Source organism: Mauremys reevesii, linkage group 4, assembly GCF_016161935.1.
Source record: "Mauremys reevesii isolate NIE-2019 linkage group 4, ASM1616193v1, whole genome shotgun sequence".
Lineage (NCBI taxonomy): Eukaryota > Metazoa > Chordata > Testudines > Geoemydidae > Mauremys > Mauremys reevesii.
In genome coordinates this window covers 110,781,909-110,808,013 of record NC_052626.1, presented here as the reverse complement: position 1 = coordinate 110,808,013, position 26,105 = coordinate 110,781,909, and the positions used below count along the sequence as shown (strand labels likewise).

The 26,105-nt window shown below is 44.4% G+C and overlaps 1 protein-coding gene across 13 annotated transcripts in view; it reads left to right on the top strand.

Annotated features, from left to right (window-relative positions):
- TSPAN4 (tetraspanin 4) overlaps positions 1 to 26,105 on the top strand; it is a 645,425-nt gene that overhangs the window by 209,976 nt on the left and 409,344 nt on the right. For 2 of the 13 annotated variants that reach the window (XM_039535293.1, XM_039535303.1), the window contains exon 2: positions 18,333 to 18,427. The exons of 10 other annotated variants lie outside the window; for them this stretch is intronic. The gene's annotated coding sequence lies outside the window, so the exon portion shown is untranslated. Of the gene's footprint in view, positions 1 to 18,332; positions 18,428 to 26,105 lie in introns of those variants that run through there. One more of the 13 variants, XM_039535302.1, reaches the window with a different exon arrangement.

Below are 26,105 nucleotides of genomic sequence, written 5' to 3'. Positions count from 1 at the left end.
CTCGAGGCTGCATACAGGTGAAAAATCTCTGCCTCTTATGATAGCTGCTTGCTGTGCTTTGCATAACTTTTATGAGAGTAAGGGAGAGGGCCTTGCAGATGGATGGGAAGAGGAAGTTGGCAGACTTGCTGACCATCTTAAACAGCCAGACAAGGGACCTCTATATATTGCTGCAACTATTCCAGAACAGAGTCAGGGATGCATTGTGCTCCTACTTTGAAGATAAGAGCCACTTGTGAGCAATGTATATTTGCTTTTGTATAAGGCTTTAATCATGATTCCTGTAAATGTTAATGTCCATGTGCAGTGGTGCAGAGTTTTTATCACGCTTCATGTGAGGATTTTAGTATACTTTTCTGTGGAGATTTTAACAAAGTACACTTTTGGATTTTATTGTGGTGTATTTGAAGATGCAGTGAAGGTGGGCATTTAATTGAATTAGTCTGGGATATTGCAGTAGACAGAAGTGCTTACAAAGCAGTAAGAGTAAAGGAAAGAGAGTGGGAAATGGGAAAAGGGAAGCTGCACAGAAATCAGACACGAAAGACAAGCAGGGCTGAATTGTCGATGCCGGCGTTAATAGAGATGACGTTCTCTTCTCTGAGAAATGTTTTGAATTGTGCCTATCTGGATAAAATCCTAGTGCTTTCAGTTGCATTCTCAGTTGAGGCATCTTAGGAACCATAAGCTTCAAAAGTCACTGCTTTCCCTGTAATTTCACTGCCTGTATGCATGATGTGAAAATGCAGCATGGCCAGTCCCTCTACGGGTATGTTTAAAAAGCTTTTTAAAAAGGTATTTGAACTGGAAAGCAAAAGTAACCCCAAGTTGTTGTATTTATTGAAGCTGAAATGGCTTTTATTCCTAGACATAGAAAATTCAAAGGAAATTACAGAAAGAGGAAAGCATTTTCAGAGTATTTAGTTTAATTTCTATCATTGCAGTTGGGAGCCAGAGTTTCATAATATATCCTGGTTACTTTGAAAACCCAACATATTTCTGGCTGTCCACAAATGTAAATTACTAGTCCCTCCTTCTGTCTCTCACACACAATATGTCTGTGGATTCAGGACAAATGTATGAATTAGTAGTAATAGAGTAGTGCCTAGCTAGAGGCCTCAGCATGATCACAGCCCCATTGTGCTAAGTTCTGTACAAACACAGAGTAAGAGAGTCCCTGCTCTGAAGAGCTTGGTCTAAATAGGTCAGATAAAGGACGGCAGGAGGCTTTGAGGGATAGTGACTTTCCCACAATTACACAGGAGTTCAGTGGTTGAGCGAGGGATAGAACCCAGATCTCCTTAATGCTAGACCCATGGCATGGTGGCAGCTGACTCAGGTCAGCTGACTTCAGCTTGCAGGACTCAGGCTGTGGGTGCTGTAAAATTGCTGTGTAGACATATGGGTTAGGGCTGGAGACCGAGCTCTGAAACCCGGCAAAGGGGAAGGTCCGAATGAGCTCGGGCTGGAACCCAGGCTAACATCTACACTGCAGTCTTTAGCCCCATAGCCTGAGCACATGAATGTAAGTCATTTGACTGGACCTCTGAGACTCGGTGCTGTGGGGATTTTTGTTGCAGTGTAGACGTACCCATTGTGTCTCAGCCATGGTAGTCTCTGAACTCCTCCTAAAATCACCAGTTCACAAACTTGTTGGGAGCCACCTGGTCACATGGTGCTTCCCTGTTTCCAGCTGAGAGAACCAGAACAGACCGGGGGGGTATATGAAATTATGAGCAAAAGAAGAATAATTTTTTTCAAACAAGACAAAATACCTGTTGCATTGGAGACAGCTCAGTATCCATTGAACATTTTCCAATACCGCTTTTCCATGGGTAATCAATCATTATAGTTGCCATAGGCATGTTTTTCAATCAGCAAATGAGAAGGGAGGTAGCCTTGGCAATTGTGAATGGGATGAGATGTGGTCTGTGCATATCACGGTTTGGAAGGGATGTGTCCATCAGTCAGTCTCTTTATTGAGATGTTGGCCACACTATGAAAAAGTTTGGGGACCCCTGTCCTAGGCTACTTAAAGATGAGGGTTGTGCTGTACGTCACAGTAAATATCATCATGGTCCCTCTATTGACAACAAGGTCTCGAATTTGATTTCTGCCCACAGCGCCTTGAGAGATTAATGATACCCAGGCTGATGTATGGCTAAAGAATGAGCCGTTTTTTGTGGAAGATTTGATTGAATTTTATTGATTTACATGCATACACTCAATTAGTAGATCCTGCTAATTTCTGAAAATTAGTTTAACTCTCAATATTATTGGTGCCTTCATTTGTAATTCATGTAGTATAACATCACATCACATCAGCAGTAATGTACCCTTGGCTTTGGATTATAGAATAAAAATCCATTATGGGCCAGTTTCCCAGTTTGAGTAAGTTGGCATAGCTCTGACTTTAATAGCGCTATGTGGATTTACACCAGCCGAGGTTCTGCCCCATCAAAAGAAGTATACTTACCATATAATATAAAAACAAACGTGATAGATTTCAACGTGTTGTATAATTCAGGCCATAGAAATTCACTCAATGATTCCTGCATCAAGCCCGTTACTGCTGGTTGAGCTAGAGCGTATCTTTTAGAAAGACATCCAGCCTTGAATTAAAGTGATGGCAAATCCACTATATCCCTTGGTAACTTGTTGCAATGGTTAATTACCCTCTCTGTTAAAAACATGTGTCTTTTTTCACTCTGAATTTGTCTAGCTTCAACTTCCAGCCACTGGATCTTGTTCCGCCTCTGCTAGTTTAAAGAGCCCACTTATCATAAATCTTTGTGCTATGTATGTACTTATTCGCTATAATATAGCGTTTTGGCAATTTTAAAAATCTCTAACAAAATACTTTCAATAGGACTGCTTCTCTTTAAATCCTCTAGCACACCTTTGAAAATCTCCCCCTTTGCTTTCAGTACAGTGGACAGGGCCAGCTCCAGGTTTTCTGCCACCCCAAGCGGTGCCCCCTCCCCCCCCCCCCAAAAAAAGCCGCGGCAGCACAATCGCACTGCTTCACTCTTCGGTGGCAGGTTCTTCGCTCCGAGAGGGACTGAGGGACCCGCCGGCATATTGCTGCCGAAGAGCCCGACGAGCTGCCCCAATAGCGGCTGGAGGGCTGCCCCTTGGTATTGGCCGGCCCAAGCACCTGCTTCTTTAGCTGGTGCCTGGAGCCGGCCCTGACAGTGGATATTCCCCTTGAACCCCCTTCTTGTGGCTTTTAACGTCACCTCTTCATGGAGCAGTACCCAATATTATGTGGTTGATTATCCACTTATTTTATAGTTTTACATTGTGAGGTCATGTCCAGACATCGCTGATCTTGCTTGGGACAGTCACGGTTGTGAAACTGTTTAGGAGGAAATGCACTGGGCACCACTGACATGTAAAGGCCTGGATGTTTTAAAACCTCTTCTGCAGCCAACACACCAGGTCTGCTCTTTCCAAATCAAAGATAGATATATGGGTGGGAACTCTAAAGAAAGAAAATAAGTCTCTGACTCCACATTCCCCATTTTCTGCGCTGGGAGCTGCTTTTGTTATTTAAGGTCGTAAAGTCTGTCACCTTTATAATACAGTGCAGAATCTTCTCTTTCCATTTTTTCCCCTTGAATATTTTATAATTATTACCTTTCTTGGAAAACTAACAAAAGTCATCTGGTTTCCTTTGTGCTCTCTATTACCTGCCAAGTCAGTGTAACTTCACCTGAAGCGAGTAGCCTATTCCAAAGGAAGTATAAGCTCCCTTAGATTTGGCTACTTTGCACTGCCTGAGCAGCAAGGCTGAGCTTCAAATTTTCAAGAGACTAATAAATGTGGATGACTCATTTTGGGGGTACCCAGATTCTGAAGCCTGTGAAATCTGATGATTATTTATTAAGGTGCTGAGCACCCACTACTCCATTTGAAATCCATGGGAACTGCGCCTGCCCTGAGTACCTGAAAAGCTGGGCACCAATAGCCTTTCCGTAAATAATGAGAAATAGGATTTTGATGTCCTAAGGTTTGAGGCTGGTAAGAAGACAGACAAATGAATTGGTTAGATAAGTGTGGTAGTCAGCAGTGTGTTTATTGGGTTTAATTTTGCCCTCAGCAAGATATATATTGCTGTCACATTGAAAGTTTGATAGGAATCCTACCATAGGAACTAGAATGTCCTCTTATTTCACCCCTTGGATCTGGAGTTTTCGTTTTATAGGCTGGACTACGAGGTAGCAGGAAATATGGAACATTCTGTTTTGAAAACCAGTGTTTAAAATGGTTGCATCTCTCCCAGACAGTAATGCTGATTATGAAGACGTCTGTGACACTTGGATTCTGTGTGTTTTGTTTTGTTGTTGGGTGGTGGTAAAAATAAAATAGAAACAGATGCACGGGTGGGGAAAATCCTCATGAAATTCAAATGCTTTTAAGTGTAGTAAAACTGTATTGGGAGAGGAAGGAAAAGCCAACCCATTGCTATTTGTATTAGGGTCGCACCTCCAGGGCCCAGCTGAGATTGGAGCCTCATTGAGCACGGTGCTGCACAAACACTGTCTCCGCCCTGAAGAGTTTATGGTCTAAAGTCCTAATTTTGGAAAGCACTTAAGAATAGATTTAGGAACGTGCTTATTCAAGACAGCACTTGAAACTTAATGTTCAACATTAAGGGTGCATTTAAGTGATGTCCCAGACAGGGATGGTTTCCTGAACTGGGGTCTAGACTAACAAGATGGAGGAAAAGGAAACGGGCCCAAAGTCACATGTGGGCCAGTGGCTGAGCTGGGAATAGAACTGAGGTCTTGCATCCGAGTACGCTGTCATATCCACTGCTTCCCTGTGCCCCACTGCAAACATTGGCTGTTGTATTGTTCCCTCCAGGTGGATGCCAATGTTGACATCAATTTTGGTTTGCAGGGCTGAACGAGACTAGCAGTCAAGGGGTATTGGATATTTTTGAGACAGACATACCTGGTGACAAGGAGGCCTTTTGATAGGGCAGTACCTAGGAGAGCAGGGGTTATCTGGAAAGCTTCTGCACAGTCATCATGCTTAGGGAACATGAAACTGGTAGGCTAGATTGGTGGAGCAGGTGAGAGGTAGGGGTGTGTGTGTGTGTGTGTGTGTGTGTGTTTCTGGACAAATCTCGTACAGTCTTTTTTGCCGCAAGCCGAAGAGTGGTAGGGCCATCAACACCTTAATCTTTTCCCCCTTTTAAAGAAATTAGGAATGCTTGCAGCCCTATTAAATCCCACATTTAACCTTATTTCTCAGAGTTTTAGTCACAGCGATGGTGAGAGGGACAGTAATGGTCTATTTAGTTCCGCCAAATGGATTTTGGATTAGATTGACAGTCGCTGTCAGCATGTAATTGCAGATTAATGGGATGTAGTATGTCATTATGGCAGCTCAACAGTACAAGTGTTGGAGCAGCGCAAGAGTCTGAGGTTTCATTTCTCACTGGGGCAGGTTACTTTGACCTGGCTGAGACCTGCATTTTCACAATTCTTCTCCAGAGCTCGGGTGATGAAGAAAAATATGTTTACAGCTCAGATAGTTAGTGATGCTGGGAATACACTGCGTGAACTAGCAGTGTAAAAAAACCCAAACAAACCCAAAACCAAATTGGAGTGACAGAATCTAATAATCAGCGATGAGGCGTCAAATGCATTCGAACAGCGTCACATTCTGAGCGGCGTGTATTTTGATAAGCAACATCCACTAGCAGATACAGGACTTGAGGTTGTTATTACCCAATGAATAAAATAGTTATTTGGAGACTTTGTTGAGCAATATCAGCTGGATCATGAAGCCAGTTAAGGGATCAAATCCAATGCACTGGAAAAGAGACACATTTCACAACTGGATCATGAGTGGTGGCTTATATTTTGACTTGAAACACAAGCTCCATTTGCTCACTGTAGAAGTGGAACTAGCATTGCCCTCTGATTTCTGATACTGGGCAGCCTGTCTAATCCAGAACTGGCAGAGCCACACATTTACATTGTGCCCTCCCCATGGATACATGTGTGGTATCCTAGTAGCGTTTCACTATTTTTAAGTAGTTCTAGCTGCCATCTTGATTTTAAAATCTTGTCATAAGTGGCTGTGTGTTTTGGGCTCCTGAAGTCACTTTTTCAATTATTGTTGAATTGTGCCCCAATAAATCTGTGTTTTATATTCTAGCGTAGCTTGTGTGTACTGTATGGTTTATTCCTGAGCTGGATGATTTGAGGGTGCTCTTGTTAGTGGCCAGATTGTGATACCTTTACTCACATTGAATAGTACATTACTCCATGAGCAATCCCACTAAAGTCATTGAGACCTTTTGTGGAGCAGGTACTGTTCAGTGTAAGGGGATCACAATCTGGCCAGAGGTGAGGAATCGGGCGGTTCTTCCCCCACGTACGCTAATACTTATATCATATATTCGATAGACTGTTCTAAAAGTGGCTTAATTGCTCTGGGGTATAATAGACCCTCCACCTTTCAATTGGCCTTGAACTTCAATGTCCCTTTGCTACTTGGAGAGCATCTCAGTTCTGTTTCCCTGAATGCTGTACTTGGTACGCCCTTGGGACCCACGTGTCCTTGGGACTTGCGATAAGTGAACCTACAAATTTTACCCTAATTGTGAACTCAACTGTGAAAAGTGAGTGAATGTTTATGAAGTTTCACCATAACCTATATTAATAAGTGTTGATGGGAAAAGGTGCAAAAGGGTGACTGACTGAATTAGTACAAACGAAAAGGCCTCCAGATATAACTCCAGGACTGTGTTAAGATGACGCCTGGTAAACAAGAGATGGGTGGGACTGGAAATCAGTCAACCACAATTGTTGTCTTGGAAATTTGGCCTAACTCATAGACAGAATAATGAAGGGATAGGCTTCCCCCCCACACACACACACACATCACTCCCTCCTGGGGTCCTTCAAAGAAGAGACTGGCTATTGCAACACTGGGTGACTGAAAGAAGCAGAAGGAGTGAGCCTCATTGTCATGGCCGCTACCCCCGGTATCTTCTGGGATTCCTCGACCTTTTTCATCCTAATCCGGAGAGAAGTCCTGACCAGACCAGGCCAGCGAGAGGGAGCCAGATGATACTGCCAGCTCCAGCTAACTCCTGACAACCACCTGGGATGTGAGACTTTGTCTCCCTGACACCCCCATGGAGCCTTTTCTTTCCCTATCTTATTTCTTCTTTCATCTCTCCCTCCTTTTTCCTTCTCTCTGATGAAAGTCTGACTTAGCTGGCTGAAACTCTTTTTTGCAACACTGCTATAAGCCTGTGACCAGAAAGGCAGCTAAAAGCAGTTTTCTAGACAGCCAGATGCTGGTACCCGTTCGCCAGGGTCTTGGAGTGGCTGATAATACTGTCTGCTGTGCCTATGTTTTTCCAGCAGTGAGATTGGAGGCTGCATTTTCTATCTTTGCTGTTCTTGTCTTTCCCTTCTTATGCGTGTTTGCCTAAAAGGCAAAACAAGACAATGAGATTGGACTCTAATAACAACAGCATCGATAGCTCCAGGCCATCTCAATGAACTACTTTTTCTTTTCACCAAAAGGACAGTTATTACCATCTGTAATACAACCCAAGAGACTATGAAACAATGGGAATTTTCCTGATAGAGACTCTCTACAGCTAAAGGGAAAGGGATGTTGTTAAAATGAAAGCTGTATTTAATACTTTACATTTCAAATGTTTTAACGGTTTTCCCTTTTTTACTACAACTTTAATAAAAGGGTTTTTTTATTGGTGTGTTTGCCATGGTAGTAAACAGGCCAAGGTCTCTGTATCTCAAGCCCTCTTGTTTAAGACAGGATCCAGTGTTGGACAGTGACAAGGTCCCATTAATACCTTTGACTCTTTGGGCCCATTTATTCCATCTAAATTAGTGCAACAGACTGTTGCTGACAAGTTCACTGCACTCACTGGTGTGTGCGGTTGTTCTGGCAGGAATGTGCCTGTTTTTGCAGAAGCAGAAATGGTTAATTAGATCTGCGTCTAGTATCTCCGTAGCTACCATCTCCCCAGGTGGCACTGCAAAATAGTAACTGTAAATGGAGTAGCTGTGATAATTAGGGCTGGTGCCAAAATGCACCTCCCAGCTCTCCATATGTGGTCCTGATCCAGTGTGTTTCAATCAGAGCAACCTCCTGCTCTGTTCTCTCTTGCATCTGCCTTACATCTCCTAGAAAGACATGGCGAAGAATCAGAGTGGCGACACAGAGGACTAGCATGGTGCGATTTAGATGGGTCAAAAATGGTTTTTGAAATAATTTTAAAGTTTTTATAGAAGCTTCTCACCTCCATAGGATTTTTTGCTTAAATTTCAGTTTTAAACTAAATTCAATTTTGTGTAAGATTATCTTGTGTGCAACATGGAAACAGTTTATGAGGAAAAACTTGCAATAGGAACTGCTCAAAATCTAAAAGAACTTTAAAGAAAAATGTCATAGGCTGGTATCCAACTGCCTGAACTAATTACTGTAGCCCTCCCTTGATTCCTATTTGTCCATTCCTCCCACAAGCACCTCCATGCTTTTTCCCATGCTGCCCCCGTTCCCCTTGAGTGATGGGAAAAACGCCTGGTCAAAATTGATAAAGCTGCCAGCTTACCCTCTTTTAAATCTACCCCCCCTTAAAACCTATCCTGGATGAGGCCTACAGATCACTTTCATCTGGCTTTGATTAGGCAAGTGGTGAACTGAACTTTCAGCTTTTCTATAAGATGTTTGTTTTATTGTTACCGTATCCTCCCAACCTGTCTGCGCTCTATTTCTCTGATTCATCCGCACGTTGTGTCCTGTGTGATGTGCAGATTGGTGGGGCATGGGGGACTGTCTTATTCAGTCCAGGCCAATCAGTACTGGCGCAACGGAGCCCCGATCCTTGATTGGAGAGCCTGCATGCTACTGTGATAGAATTAAATAATAGTTAATCTTTGGTGGCCTAATAGCACTGCCTACTCCTGCTCCTTTGGCTGACCAGATATCAAAGGGGGAAGGAAGTTAATGTGGTACCAGTACCGCTGCTGCATCTGAATAGTTAGCATGCAGAGGGAGACTTTTTAAACAAATGGCTCAATGAGAACCAAATATTCCTTATTTTAAAGAGAATCCAGATGTCCCTGTGCTTTCAGGTGAGGAAGGGTGCCTTGCACTAGAGGGTGGGTGAGATCTGTAGTGGAGCTTAGATCCTGTGGGAATTCATTCTTCTGCCTTGGGCCAACCCCCAAGAAAACTCCAGGGGCCAATGTCCAAGAAAATAGTGCCGTCGTGCCAGAGGAGGAGTCGAGCTGTTGACAGGTGTCCTCATCCCAGGAGCTTTAGGTACCCTGGGCCCAGATTGTTAAGGACTGAAATCTTGACCTTCATGTGATAGTCTATGGGCAGCCAGATAGTCTATAGCGAGATGGGGATAGGCTGGCAGGACTTGCTGTAACCCATCTCGCTGAGGAGCCACACCGCTGTCTTTTGTCAGCTCCTGAGGGCTGCTGGTCTCATGTCCAGGCATATGTATTCAGCATATTCAGCCCCTGCCGTGAGAAGGGGAGTGTCCATATCACTCAGCATCCCTGTCATCTGTCAGTCTAGGCATTTGTATGCCCCTCATCATCGTGGGATACAAGTGCCTCAGTCTTTAACGGATTTTATCCTTACAACATCTCTGAGGTGGTGTTCTGCATCCTCCCACCTTTTTTTTTTTTTAATTAATGGGAAAATAAAGCCTAGGGTAAATTAAGTGATTTGACTGTCACATGGAAAAAGTGTGATTGAGCTGGAAATTGAACCCAGATATTCTGAGTTCTAGGCCAGTCCTCTATCGATTTGTCCATCCTTCCTTCTTAGTGGGTATTAAAAGGAGTTCCATCCAGTTTTTCTTGACTGGCAGAAGGGTGGTTGGTACAGGCAAGCCACCAGTATGGTGCAGTCACAGTGAGGTGCATAGGGGATAGAGGTGTGTGTGTGTGTGTGAGAGAGAGAGAGAGAGATTGTGATCCTTACTGGTCTGTGAGAGTGATGTAGAGGAGACAAGGTGGTGAGGAAAGAGAAATAAACCCACCTTAGGATTTTGGTGACTAGACTACAATGATAACTTTAATGCTGCTTCTCTGTGGATCCAATCACATTGATCCAACTATGAGAAGGTGGGAGAGAGACAGACAGTGACCCATGAAATACAATACAATAAAATGGAATCTCTTCTCTAATGAGGTAGAAAAAGTTTTTAAAGTGGAATTGCACAGAAAGGGTGTTTCTCTCTCTCTCTCTCTCTCACACACACACACACAAACACACACACACACACACACACACACACACAAAATCTAATCAGGGTTGAGTGGAGGAAATATTGAATTTCATAGGGTGAAAGAAACAGATTGGATTTCATATGATGACAGGCTCAGAACTATGTCTTTCTTGATAAGTTTCAAAGTAGCAGCTGTAGCACTGATTGAAAGCAATTGAGAAAAAGCAAGAGAGCCTGTAGTTGGGCTCTCAAATTTACCCAACATATCCTTGGGGGACTTTTCCTCTCATTGTAAAAAGCATGGCTCCTGCCATGTTTGCTTGTGAAACACCATATATTTACGCTCCCTTCCTGATAGCAATGCAGAGACTGGGATAAATATTTATTGTTGTGGAATCTTCCCCTTTGTTGTAAACTGAATGCTGGCAAAGTTTAACAAGCATTTACTTAGAGGATACTGGATCTGTTGTTGATGGTGCTGAGTTAGAGAATCAGGGAAAACTTTGAGGCAGAAAAACTAACTTCTGGTGGAATAACAACAATGGACCAGACTGGGATTGTGGCTTCGTTCCCATTTCTTATTCCCCTGTGCCAGCCAACTGTATCATAGGTAGCAGCACAGTGGGAGAACAGCCTTTCTGGAGCTGCTACTCCCTCTGCCACAAAGTGGCAGGGTGGGGAGTGGGCAGGCTAGCAGTAGGAAGTGACCTAGCCAAGGCATACTGGCCAGCACAGCTAAGCCAGCACATTGGGAGAAGTCATTTGAGCTAGCTGTTGGCTTGAAGGAGATTAAGATGTCCCTCTTCCTGCAGCAAGGAGAGAACCAGGTTGGGACTGATTCACAATTCCTGGTCAGTTTCTGGCTACAATTGAGCTATATATTTGCACATATGTAATACTGCTTTTCTGAGAAGGATGTTTATAAATACTTTCAAATAGACCAATATGATGATAAACACCAAAGAATAACCAACCTACTTAAAAAGAGTTGTAAGATCCTAAAAATCTTTTCATTTAAATGGGACAAGGTACGAGTTCACCCCTAGAATTGAAAAGTATTTATCATTTGCATCAGGCTGCCAGTTAACGTTATGAGAATAATGCAAATGCTGTCATCTCTAATGCAAGTGTTGATGTCCGATTAATAGAGAAAATAAGATGAGCGATTAATCCACTGGGGAATAGATCATCATAAATGTAAATTAGATCATCAAAGGATAATCCACACAGAAAACTACTGGAAAACATGATTAATTATTGAAATTCTAGTAAAAAGGGATCTTTAACAATAGGTTCCTTGGAGGATATGTCGTGCGCTTCATCAAGATTCGGAGCGGGGTTATTTTACAATAAAAAAATTGATTAGCTTCATTATAAACATAATAAAGACGTTTATCCCACCCAAGAGATAATATGCTGTTTTGAGGGATAGAATACAGAAGCCCTTGCACTGAGCTGACAAATATGATTTATGCACACCCAGTTTTTGCCAACATATCAAGTTTTGCTTGGATAAGTCAGAAAACATCTGCATGCAATTCTCTGAGGAAAAAACAGATTCCATATTAATCCTTAATTTTGCCTAAACATGATATTGATCTCTTAGGAATGTGAAGGTAGAGGAAGGATTGTCTTGTGGTCAGGGCGTACAACTGTGTGCGGTTTATTGGGTTTCTCTTCCTGCTTCTAATATAAACTTCCTGTGTGAGCTAGGGCAAGTCACTTCACCTCTCTGTGCATCCATTTCTCCATCATGTAAAAAGGGGTCCAAGATTTGTCAAAAGTGATCTTGAGTTCCTCAATTTTTGGGTGCCCACCTTGAGGTGTCTTCAAATGGCCTGCTTTTCAGATAGTGCTGAGCACGTGCCCTCATTGTAATTCTCACCCAAAATCATTAATCATGTTAGAAAATCTTGACCATGGATATTTCTCTTTCTTAACTTCAAGGGGGATTGTGAGGTAATACATTCTATGTGCCAATACAGTATTGTTATGCTCGGGGCAGGGTGAAACCTCATTGAAGCTGATGGGCACTAGCCATGCTTCATTCAGGATAAATGTATGAAGCCATTATATTCCTTTATGGAATAAGGTGGCTGAAAAAATTGGAGTTACAGCACCAAGCCAGGCCACATCCAGGGCTGGTCAGGCATTTGAGCTATGTTGGGCAGAGGGGTTTAACTGGAGGCTGAAAGCAAATGGAGGGAGCTGGGTATTGTTTGAGGGAGATGTGTGTGTGGAGAAAGCAGGAGAAAAACCACAACAAGCAGACACACAAAGCAACAAGGAAGCCCCAGAGAAATCTAGGGAAGCACTTGTTCAGGTGATCCTGAAAAAAAGTTGGGAGAGCTTTTGGGCAGAGTTCTGACTGGAAAGAGGCTTGGAACTTTGAGCAAAGAAACTGTCACCTGCTATGTTCAGGGAAATGGGACTTTGTAAATAAACAAGATTGCATCAAATAAATGTCTTACTGCATCACCAGTTTCTCCTCCTAATAGAAACAACACGCAAGCCCCCAAATATTGGCTACTTAGTATGCATTTTGCATATTATTTTATTTAGATTTGATGTGTTTGGGGGCCAGGGGCAATATCTTTATTATACGTGTTTGTGCATCTGTACATGTACAGCACCTAACAACCTGGCCCTGATCTCTGAAAGGGCCACAATATAAATGAATGATGCTGACAATTCTATCCACTCTTTTTATATCCTTCTCTCCTTTTAACTAGATTATCTATAGCCTCTACTTCCCTGGGGTTTGATCATTCAAATCAGTGAGAGGGGCTGTCCTTTATTAAGAATAGCTCTTGAATCACACAGATTGATGGCAGACCTTCAACACTGTTGGAGCTCCATATGAAAAACTAACTTTTCAGTACTGTTTTGAATAATTTCTCCAAAAGTTTTGCTTTCACTCCGAGCCAGTTTCATTCGTTTTTCTGACTTCAGAATATTGATTCCAGGGGCAGCAGAGACCACTTGATGATAATGGTTCCTGCTTCTTGAATGACTTTTCTGTAAGACTTTCCTTGCTGGAATTTAGTGAAATATTGTATTATGCATCTTTTGGGCATTAGTGGCTCATCAGCTAGATTCAGCTGCTGTCCAACATGCACAGAGAACCCAGTGAATGAGAAATATCTGTCTTGAGAAAACAATTTTGTACAAGGAGTAAATGCATGACTCAGATCCTGTAGCATGTATTTACTCTTCCAAGCCAGCCCACTGGCATGGTGCTTGGGCACTGCACTGCTGCTGGGGAGACTTAGGTTTGATGTCTGATCCTGACTTCTCGTTTTCTGCATCTGGGACTGCGGTGGTAATACTAAACTATTTATTTTAGTTGCTGGAGGCATCTAACATTAAAGAATAACCCCTCTGCCCTGGTGGGGGAATGAGTCACAGCTAGTTCTCCTCAGCCAGAAGATTGCTGCATACATTGCTAAAAGATTCCTAGAGAGATGGGGGTTAAAATTAAGGGGGAAAGGTGTGCATTTCCTGGGCTCCATCAGGGGTGTGCAGAATGACCTGGGGAGAAAGGCAGCAAGAAGGAATGAATCTTGGTAAATAGTACTAAAAACTAGCAGAGGAAGATATATTAGTGCTGGAGAGAGATGCCTATTAAATGAAGGAACAAGCGATGAACCCAATTTATGCCTGTGGCATGAGGAATGAAACAACAAAGGTGGCACTCCATATATTCCCCCCAGCTCCTCATAAATTTCAAGGTGTCTTCCTTTCCTTTTTAACTAGCCTATAAAATGCAGTCCTGGGACCATTAGAAGACACGCTGCTGAAGGTGATATGAAATGAGAAGACATTTCCTTGTCTCAGCCTTCTTTCCCCAGATTTTGTAATGATTTTTCATTCAATTAATTGGAGCTCACATGTATCTGAAGGCAGTTAAAACATCACACTCCAGTAAACCATGGTATCAAACTCCTCTGATCAGTATCTCCAGAGATGGGAATGGGGTGGCGGTGGTTTTTGAGGGCGGATGTCATGTGTTAGGGTTACAAACCCTCAAACCACCTCTTCTTTTTAATGGAAAAGAAAAGAAACTTTATTTGAAGTAGTTGCTGGGTTTTTTATTTGGTTTTTTTTTTTAAGGGTCAACTAATTCTGGAAAATCATTTCAGGTGAGAAAGAAATGGAGCTGGTTTTTAGTATTTCCACTGTGATCAGTTAAATTAACAGCTAGGCAGCTGGTGTGTTGTGACCGCTGCTTGATACACTGATCATAATCGTCCCCCCATCACTTTGTGCTTCCACCGTTTGTTTGTTGAAGCCACCTGTTTCTTGTTACATATGGAGACTGTAGGTAGTTTGGGAGTTGGGCTATCTTATTGTGTGTGTACAGTTCCTTGCACAGTGGAGCTCTGGTTCTTGACTGGGGCCTCTAGGTGCTCCTGCAAAGCAAATGATGATGATAACCTACCATTGGGTGCAGGGAGTTGCTTCCCAAAGCAGGGGCTATGCATTACTTTTGAGCTTTGCCAATCCTGGAAAGATCTTCATTGACTAAAACTGCTCTTCCAGGTACTCCCTGCTGCATTTTCCCCTCCTTTCTTAAGGACCTCTAAAAGATTTCCAGCTGGCTTCTTCCAGGTAGAATTATTTTGATTTTAATAGAATTACACCAGGGATGAATTTAGCTCACCGTCATTTTAAATCTTTATCACACACACGAGTGCCTCCGCTTGAGAGGGTAAAGGGAGGGTTACTAATACTCCCGTGGGTTTATTCTCTTCCTGCAAATCTATAAATATAGGTTCTGCTTGTTTATTTGTGGCTGTATTTTGCAGAATTTTGACAGTCATCTTGCCCCTTTCCCGATGAGACTCGGCGTGACTTTTGTCTAGAACAAGTTTCCATTACTGCCAGATTCCAAGAAACCACCTGACCATGGTTATACGAGTTGTAACCTTTCTGCTCCCTGCCCACCTGCAATCTATGCCCCCTCTTCCACTCTTTACAATGTACCTAGATGAGGCTTCAACACTTCGTGAGCCTCTGTACACTGTAATGCCTATAACACAAGGGAAACCAAAGCAGAGCCTTTGGCTGAATGTTTTTGGCAACTAGTTTGAACCAATGGGTTTTAGTCATGGTCTTTGCCCCACTATTTTTAGGGAGCTGTGTTTAATGTTGTTGGTTCCACTTCAGACTATGGAAGGGCATAGTCAACTGCACTAATAGAAACTGAGGCATTGGACCAAATCTTAGACCCACTGAAGTCCATGGCAAAACCCTCATAGACTTCAGTGGGACCAGTTTTAGCTCTGATTTCACTCTGTCACAACACGGTCTGTTTCACTAAGGGTCGCCTTTGGGGTCTGTTCCCGTGCTTAGTAGCATGCTTTGTTTCACTTGGGAAGTCTGAATTGAGTGATAGAATTAGAATCACGGCTTTCACATTGATGATGTCAGGGTAGATCCTTCAGTGGAAGAAGAATGGAAAGGAGAAGAGAATTTTCATGCCAGCTGGTTAGGAATGATGTACACATTAGTCATACAGGCATTGGTTTATGTTGCATTTGTAACAGCAGGACTAATTGGAATAAACCATCAACCAGATCTTCAGAACAAGCAGCTTTTAGAGGCTCATGACAAGCTGAAGATGAATGGGGAAAGCTCACTGAAAAAATCATATCTAAACGGAGGTATTTGCCATGTCCCCCACCAGAAGTGTGCTGGGGCAGGAGTTGGATGACATCCATTAGTCCAGAATACGTGGAGCAAAACAAACAGTGTGTGAGCTTAGTGTTCATGGTAGGTGAAGCTTGGCAGGCCTGGAAATGAAGCTAGTTTAGTTAGTTTATGCACAGAGCAGGTACAGTACAGGTGGAAGCAGCACAAACTTCTCTCCTTCCAGTTTTCCTAACCCCTGCCCTAGAGGGGGTGACCTTTACTGACATGGGAATGCCATTAAATTTTCTGGTGTTAAACTCCTTGACCTCTTCTAAAATTGCCAACAGGATGATTTTGTGGTGAAAGCACTGGGCTGGGATTCAGGTCATCTGAGTTCAGTTCCTGGCTCTGCCACAGACTTTTTGAGTGACTTCGGGCAAATCACTTAATTTCTCGGTGGCCCAGTTCCCCATCCCTAAAATGGGAATAATATTTCCATTCTCCTGCCCTTTGTCTTGTTTAGTTAGATTGTAAACTCTTCTGGGCAGGGACTGCCTCTTATTCTGTTTGTTCAGTGCCTAGCACAATGGGATCGTGATCTTGATTGAGGTTTCTTGGCTTTACCCTAGTCGTAATAATTATAATAATGCCAGTCAGTCATTTGTGGAAATGTTTGGGTTTTTGTGTGTGTGTGTGTGTGTGTGTGTGTGTGTGTGTGTGTGTGTGTGTAAAGTGCTGAGACCTCCAAACTAATTTTCTATAAATGCAGGTGTTTTAAAGTTATGAACACCAACCCGTCTAACTTTACTACAGTAGCACCATAACTTTCTGAAGGTGAAAGTTTGCACTGCCTAGAGATTTTTATATTGGATTTTTAATGTTTTTGTAACAAGTTGTTGTAAAATTAATCAGGGAATTGATCTATGTACAACCCAAAATATTCTGACCAGAGTATGCAGGTGAACAACAATCAGTAATGATTAAATTATTGTTTCCATTAAACCGAGCATAATTAATGAGATTTAGATAATGTCACAGAGCAGTAGGTTTCCAGTTTAATCATTTGTGGGACTGTCAAAAACCGGACAGACACGCCAAACTAGTGGTATGTTCTATAATTAGATTTCACCAACCCAGTAAGAAATGTGAACTCCTAGATCACTATAAGAGTCATACCATGGAGTCACAGACTGTCCTATTAGGCTCTCTTGTCTATCTTGCCACCCAGGCAAGTTGAACTTCGTGATAAATGGTCACTTACATTTAAAAAAATCACGAAACATTCAGGTTGCTTCCAACCCCGAGACACCAGTCACTTACCCCAGATCAATTTGTATCTTAGATCTCACACCAAAGACAGCACCTGTAGCCAATCCTGTCATAAACTAACTTAAAGGTTTATTTACTAGGAAAAAGAGAGTTATTTACAGGTTAAAGCAAGCAAACGTACACAAATGAATTACCATCTAAATCCCAAGAGTGACAGTGTGTCTTTCTGGGCAGACCCAGGGGTAACCCCTCAGGATCTCTGGCTTCAGTTTGGGATCCCTGGCCCTGTGAAAGTTCAAATAGGAAAGAGATGGAAACTTTTCCTTTGTCTTTGGTTTATTTCCTCCATTCAGTCTCCAAGTCCTTAGGATGAGCTTCCTTGCATGCGTGACATGGCCATTTGTCAGTCCTTTGTATTGCCATGTTCCTTGGTGGCCCATCTGATTTTGATAGTTTTTCTGCATGGGTGTGGGGAAACACTCTTCCCATCTGAGTTCACAAGTTTAGAGCAAACATTTCAAAGTTTATAAAGCAAAATGTACATATTTTCTTCTAGCATGGAATACAGACATTACAAGTGGGATTAATGCATGCACCAATTTACAAATGTTTTATAGAGTTTAAACACTAAGTACAGTCTTATAAAGGTAATAGCTGTTTTGAGCTCTACTAACACATAAGTGAACTGGTCTGGTCCCCAGCTATGAGTTTGTCATTTTTTAGCTAGTGCCTGCAGCCTTGTCAAAAGCTGACACTTGGCCTGCCAGGGCCACACCCATTCCGAGTGTGTACACAAAACAGCTAAACCAGGTATTAGTTGCAGTGCATGAAGTGGCGTGAGCTCTTTGTCTCAGGTCCAGTTGAACTGGTGCCATCTGTAAAGGTGTCTTCCCAGTTTGGACAGGAAGTGTAGCAACTTCACTGGTTCATCAATGTGCCTAACTCCATTTTGCAATGCATTGCCCTGTGTTTGGGGAATTACCCAAAAGCCCCTACTCCTAGCAGTGGTGCTGGGCATTTTGGAATAGATGCCTCAGGAGTCTCAGAATGCAGTGGTTCTGTGACTCATTTGTGTGAATGGATCAAAATAATTTTGTCATAAAGAGAGTTGCAGTGTGGAGATTCTACACCATGGCAAGGAGAAGTGGGCAATCTATTTCCTTTCACTGGTTTCCTTGCTTAGTGTCACGTGCATATTTCTCCCTGATGTTGGCAGTCTGAAGTTCTGAAGTCTGCATTACCTGCTCATGTCATACGCCTTCCCATCACCAGCACCAAGTAAGGAACAACAACAAAAAAATCGAATTGCTTTGACATTTTATAATCTTCTTGTTTTTCAAATGTCTGAGACTTGTGATATATTGCAAAAAGCTCCTGTTATTTTTCAGAAGAGTGTTTTGCTGCTGCAGTGATGCAGGGAGTAATGTCTTAGGTCACTCACAGTCGCCTTTCTGTATCTGTTCCTGAGACTTCAGTACGGCTGAAGTAAGCTTTTGTTTTCCTCAGGATTGCGCTGGCTCCTAACCAGTTTTGACATGGCCTTTACTAAATTATATATGACCAGAGAATACGAAAAGATCAAATAAGCTAGTGGGCCCGTGGCAGGCACTGCGACATGGACGAGGTGGGTCTGGTGCCACCACCTCAGGCCAACCGGGTCAGCAGTGCGGGACTCGAGAGGCGCTGCGAGCCCAGAAGGCAGGTCCACCAGTGCCGAGAAGTGAATAGTGAGGAGGACGAGAGGGCGAGAGGACAGAGGCCACACCTCGAGCCCTGACAGCCAGGATCAGTTCATCACATTCTCTCTCAGTCCACCGTCACCATCCCCCCCCACCACGCCTTTACCTGGAACCAGGGAAGGGATAGGCGGTAAGTAACAAGGCAGTCTGACGGTCATTTTTAACATTTCAGGAATAAGAAACAGGTTATATAATAGGAAAAAAATTTTAAAATAAAAAAAATATTTATTTAAAAAAACAGCAAAGGAGCACAAAAAAAACAGCAACTTTTTAAATAAAAAAAAAGTTTCACAGAAACAATGGAAAAGCCTCAGCAAGAGGTTTCTGGAGCAAGTTGCTTCTGGGTGATGGAGGCTGGCACCCTTGAAGCGCGCTCTCCTCTGGGGCAGGAGTTTTTCTAGTCAGAGGGCAGCATGGCAGCATAGCGGCATGTGCTGCACAAGAGGGTGAATAGGCCTGCTCTGCATGTGTACTCTGACAGGTAGAGGTCTGTGCAGGGCTTCTATTATGCATGGAATTAGTGGAATTAGTGTACTGCTACTATTGTGCATGGTAGACTTGCACTAGACTTTTGCTGCAATTAGTGTTACTTTGCATAAGAATGACATTGCACTTGCTTATGAATGTTTTACTTACCCAGAGAATGACTTTGCATAAGCATGACCTTGCCCAGATTGCCAGGCTTAACATAATTTTTTTAAGCATTTGCACATCTTTTCGCCGCATTAGAGCACAGCTAAGCATGCACGCTGCATCTTTTCTGTAGCACACATTGCAGCACCATCTTTTTGCCAGCTCTGTACCATCTGATAAGCCAGAGATGTGCAGCACTATCTTATCTTCTTCACCCGCTGCCTGCAGCTAAGGCAACTCAGCAACTCTGGCAAGCAATCGCCTCCTCTTCTCTGAGGCTATCTCTAAATCTCCTTGGTCTGAGTTAGATCTCCTGTCTCTGTTCACTCAGACTGTCTTCTGGTTTGGTCAACTGTTGTGAACTGGACTACTTTTCAGCTACCTTCGCTTACTTCCCCGCCTGGTTCTCGATCAACACTTTACAGCTGGCCTTTCACCTTGTGCCCATCCATGACTGAAATGCAAGACCCACATGTTCAGGGAACTGATGAAAGAGGAGAGCGACATGTTCGGCAGAGCAGAGACAGTCTCAGAGAGGCGGCAGCGGCAGAGCAGACACAGGCAGAGGAGGGAGGTAGCAGAGATGTTCCAGGACAGCAACGGAGCGGGAGGAGGGGAGAGGATAGGGAGAGGAGCAGGCGACTCAGGCGGGAGCTACACCATCTGAGGGGAGGAGGCTCCGGAGCAGAGCCTTGTAGATGTTCTGCAAGCTGGCAGGAGGGAGAAGACCTGCAGCTGCAGTGCAGCTGCCACGCACAAGAGGCGCAAGAAGTCCAAGCCCCCCAGTGAAGCAGTCAGCAGGCAAGACTGAGTGGAGGGTGAGGCCAGACTGGGCCGTGCCTGCAGAGCGCACACCTACAACCCAAACCCACCCCCACAAATCCTCTTGAGTTCTTCCTCACTCAATCACCCTGTCCCAAATCCTGTTCCTTCCCTTTCTGTTTCCACTATTTTGTACATCTGTTTGTTTTTATTTTTTTTCCGTTTTTCTCCTTTCAACACCTTTTTATCAGGGGTGTGTGGGGGGGCGGCCTGTACAGTGCAACACAGACTGTGGGTCAACTGCATTACACACACCAGGGTCACAGTCAGTGCACAGGTGGGACCTGGTGGGTGTGTATGCTGCCACGGTCTGTCCCCTTGTGTAGGGTCCAGGTCCTTCACATCCATGATCCGAAGGTAGTCTTTCCTTCCCTTCACATGCATTGGACCGTAGTGATCCTCCCTCCCGGTGCCCCGAGCCCCAAAGACCCCCTCCAGCACCCAGATACTCACCCCCCCCCCACCCCCCACCCCCACCCTCCCCCACCCCCACCCCGCCATTCCCCCTCCCCGCTCCACACATCAGTGCCCACCTTAACCAGCACAGAAACCCTTCTTACACCCCTCCACGACTCCACAGAAACAAAAAGTCAACGAAAAGCAAAAATATTAAATTAAAAAACAAATCCTTAGTTTTAAATTAAAAGATAGTTGGGGATTCCTTGGGTTTATGATCAAACTTAAAAAAAAAATGAAAGTCGGACACAGGTTACAGTGCAGTCGAGAAACTCTGCAAAATTCCTCTGCGGCAGCCCTCTTACCCTGCTCTGATCCCTGAGGCATGTGTCTGGCTTCTGAAATCAGCTTCAGCAGCCTAAACAGCAGCCTCAACCTCCCAAGGGTGTCTCTCTCACCAAAAAGCTCGACCTCTCCCCACAGAGATTGTGTCCAGCAAGGCACAGCACAGAGCACCTTTCGCTTTCTTTCGGCAACAGCAGCAGCAAGGTCCACAGATCTCCCCTCCAGTCCGGACCTCCGCACCCACCACCATTCTGCACCACTTCCTCTCAGCGTTCAGCCGTCCCTTTCAGTCCAGTGTCTCCTTTCACTGTCTTCCTTTATAGCGAGCCAGAGCAGAGCGGGTTAGCGGTAGGCGCCCCCCCGAGATCTGCTGGCGCATCCACACCATCCGTGTGGTGTGTTGAAATTTGTGGTAACCTGCCGTTAAACAGACGGAGGAAGAAAACAGACCTCGCGTCATGGAACCTTGCCATTCCTGTTCCACGCCCACGCCCTGTTGATGTTGCCCCCCCCCATGTCCACACACAGCTTGAAAGCACCATTGAAAGTAGCCCAGCCCTTAATGTACCGCTGCTGGTGTGATCTGCGCCAGGATAGGGGGATGAGGCCCCCTATAGCCCCACCCACCGTTGGAGATCCCCCAGCGCCAGCCATCATATGATGACCTGACATTTCCGACAGTGACTACCTTGACATTTCCGACAGTCACTACCTTTGAGCAGTTGAGCATGACATAGCCATCCCCATTACGCCCGCCCAAAGTGGTTGGTCGTTGAACTGTAGCTGGTAGGGCGGCAAGCTTCCAGAGGGCTCTGGCCACTCGCTTTTCCCAGTCAGGCTGCAGTCGATCCTTGTGTCTCCAGGGCTGCTCAGCCAGCAAGTTTCACACACAGCAAGGACAGTGTCAGTCGCATCCTGAATTTCGCAGCCACCTGTGCTGTCCCAGCCCAGACCTGCAGCACTATGGTCCACCAGTCACTTGTTTTGTCCACCAGTCTGTGCTTGTTTCACCGGCCCATGAACTTGACCACCACATGATCCCACCACCATTGCCACCATGATCCCCACCCCCTGCTCTGCGCCACTCTGCCACTCTCCGGAGCCCTCTCGCCCGGCCTCTCCCTCTCTGTTGCTTTCTCAGCATCTGACCGTGAGGAGGGTGGGCGATAACGTGCGCATAAGTGCAGCGATGCAGCAGGCTCCATGCCATGCTCGCATGCGCGGGGCGCGCGCGTCAGCGCTGCCGAGAGGGCGAGCAAGAAGGGCGCGCGAACAGATTTCGCCTTCGCGAAGAGAGAGAGAGATTGACGGTTCAATGATTTGACATTTTTTTCCCATTTTCCCATTGGGGGGAAAAATCCAACCAAAATGGCAGCGGGGGTGCGGGAACGTGTGGGATAGCTTCCCACATGCACCGCTTCCAAAAGGAAGCTGGCCCGTGAATGTGGACTCAAAGTTGTATTGTATTAGTATGGACACACAAAATTCATTTTTGTCGTCGAATCCACAATTCGACTTAGTGAGAGAAAAAAAGTCCTGTAGTGTAGACAAGCCCTAAGATTTTAATTCTCTGGAATTATCTGCAACATGAGTCGTGTAAGGAGGGAGCTGGGTGACTTCTGGATAGACAATACTGGCCTATTCTCTGTGGGGCTATAGCTTATCTCCATCTGAGAGATTTTATTGTTCTTGCAGTGAATTTGGCAGCTGTAGCTTATACTATGACTAGATAGTAGTCAGCAGCTCATATACAGTGTTGACACAAATCATTTCAGGACCAAACTAGTTTCTGGTGTAAGGGGGGAAAATGACAGAGATTAGCTTGGCAATGTCAGTAAGACTCTACCAGATTTCTGTCTGTTTGTGAAGCCTGCACTTCTGGCCTCTTGGTGTCAAGTTGACAAGGGCAGCATTCTTGTGCTATGTGGTCTCTGAGAGGCAGGTGTGCATCCAATGCAGAGAGAGAGAAACCAGTGCCTCTTCCCTCGTGCCCTGTCACTATGAAGGAGGTCTAGAGATGAGAGTTGAAGATACTCCCTGTAGTAAGTCAGCAGAGGGTACAATAATGATGGTGAAAATCAACAATAAGGAGGGAGAGAGGCTTTACCATCAGAGCACCCACTGTTGTGATAACACTGGAGTAGGACAGGACACATGCCATAGCTTCTCGTGGTTTCTCTAGCTGACATTCAGGAGGCATGTAGATAGCTCTGTCCCTCTTGGCTGGCGAAGGGCATTAGGAAGGCCTTGTCTCTGCTCCTGAACAAAGCCGCTGACTCGCCACTACTTCCTAGATCAGGGGTGGGCAAACGTTTTGGCCCAAGGGCCACATTGGGGTTGCAAAACTGTATGGAGGGCCGGGTAGGGAAGGCCGTGCTTCCCCAAACAGCCTGGTCCCCGCCCCCATTCTGCCCCCTCTCAGAACCCCTGACCAATCCAAACCCCCTGCTCCTTGTCCCCTGACCACGCCCTATCCAGGAGCTCGCAGCCTGGCCGGAGCCAGCTATGCCACGCACTGCCCGGCAGGAGCGGTGGGCCAGAGTGCTGGCGGTGCAGCGAGGTGAGACTGCGGGGGAGGGGCCGGGGGCTAGCCTCCGGGAGCTCAAGGGCCAGGCAGGACAGTCCCGTGAGCTGGATGTGGTTCGCGGGCCGTAGTTTGCCCACCTCTGTCCTAGATGCAGGGAGCTGGTTGCAGCTTCTGCTACTCAGTCGCCCAAACCTTAGAGTAAATACCCTGCCACTCTAACTTCCTCAATGTTTTCCCACTGGCATGTGGTCCGTAACAGATCTTACATCAGTAAGGTTCAAGCATAGTGGGAGCACAGTGGAATGGAGGTCCTCCTGCCCCCTGAATGCCCCAGACATAAGCCACCACTCCCCTTATGCTGGGGGTGGGGGAGGTGGCTGGTATGGGAGGCAGTGAAGACCTCTGCCAGAGGAGGGTTAGTTTGCTGCCCAGTGTTCAAAGATTCAGAGAAGGGTGTGTGTGTGTTGTGTTGTGTTGTTTTTTTTTGGGGGGGGGGGGGAATTGATGACTTGACACTCCAGAAATTCTAGATTCAATCAGCTGATTTTTTGATACCTGATGCGCTAATCTGTCTCATGGCACTGAAATTGCACTGGCTAATATAGATGATACTGTGTTCTAGCAATGGACAACACTGAACTGCCCTTATTGAAAGTAAAGAGCACCTGGCCTCCTTCCATACCAATTAAGAATCAGGCCTGGCTTCCTTGAATGGTACCACAGCCTCTGAGCCCAATGCAATGTGCTTGTTTAACTGCAGAAGTGTCCAACAATAGCTAAAGATTGACTAGTGCAATCAATTGTTCACTGTGTCCTTTCCCTTAAAAATTTAAGGTGTATCACTTATTTGAAAGACTTTTTACTGTTGTGCTTAAATTGTTTCATCTATGTAATAGATTTTCTCTGCCCCTACTCATCCTAAACTGAGAATGTGCTTGAATGGGAAAAATGTCCTTATTTCTTCTCTCTCTTTTTGCCTATAGATTATTAAAGGGGTTGGACTAGATGATTTCCTGAGGTCCCTTCCAACCCTGATATTCTATGATTCTATGAAATGTTTCATGCCCTCCGTAGCAGGGCTGATGGGGGTAAGGAGGGCAGGGATTGTTATCACTAGGTTCATGAATCAGTAAAGTCCTCATGTGCTTTTCATGACCACACCCTCTAGTCTGGTGGGAGGAAGGGAAGTGTCACCAAGCCCTATTTGTACTACATGCTGCTAACAGGTCTGTGGAGAATTTAAGATTCATTGATTCCTAGGCTGTCTGGCATCTTATCAGGATGTAACATCAGCACATACCAAATGTTCCACCGCCTTTGAAAAGACAGCTGTTTCTTCCTTGTATTAGCAGGATTGCAAAGAAAATAGATTAGGAAATGAAAGGTGGAGCATAGTTATGACTGGGGTTTTTAAGGTGGTCTTTAGACTTGACATCTTCTTTATCTAGAAATGTGTAGCATGGGCGCTGGAACAATTTGTATAGCAGGGGTGCTGAGAGCCATTGAACCAAACTGTAAACCCTGTATCCGATGGAAACCACTTCAAGCCAGGGCATGCGGTAACAGCACCTCTGATGTGAAGTGTTACCGTATGTGGTTCTTTAAAGTTTGCATTCACACACCTAGGTGTGTGCTCGTGTGTGTGTGTGTGTAAGCATCTGTTTGCAGAAATGAAAAAGCTGCTTTTATTACAAAGAACATGACATGCAATAAACTAACCTTATGGTGTGTCATTTTTATTCTCCTTCATCATAGGGATTTGAAATACAATATTGCCTGACATTTCTCTATCCTTTTGGAAAGAATGATTCGTTACTAGTGCAGAAAACATCTTTCTTTATTGAACTGTGCCCGCACATAGTTTTTATATTGTTTGGTTCAAGGAATGTTTTTCACCTCCAGTCCTCCTACAATTATTTTGACTTTGTGAGGTCTGCTTTCTTCTACCTTCCTAATCCTATGGACTACTCTGTGTGATCACCCTTCCCTTCTGTACAGTGTAGTCTCAGCATTGCCAGTTCTTCCAACCCTGCTCCTGGAGTCGTATGATAATGGGATAATCTGAGCTTTCCTTACACAAAAAACATAAAAATTCTGGTTCTTGTGGTTGTAGAGAAAAGCTGGAGAAATGATCCCTAAAGGCTGAAAAATCAGAAGGCAAAGAAGACGACCCAACATCTATTATTTTTAAACCTCTCATGATTTTTTAATGCTTTGGGTTGGCAATACTGTAATCTGCTGCCCCTTTCCTCCTTGGCTGACCATGTCTTTTATCCAGAATAATGGATTAGTAAAAGAAACCTGCCAGCTGTGTAATTTTTAACTTTTCTGTTTAAAACAAGTAAAGAACTTGTATCCAGATCAAAGTTTAAAATGACTGAGGTTATACAGAGAAGCTGTTAATATTTCTCTGATTCAATGAAGCATTTAAACATGTGCTGAATCTAAGGTGTATGGGGTGGGATTTTCAAATGTACCTATAGGATTTAGGAGT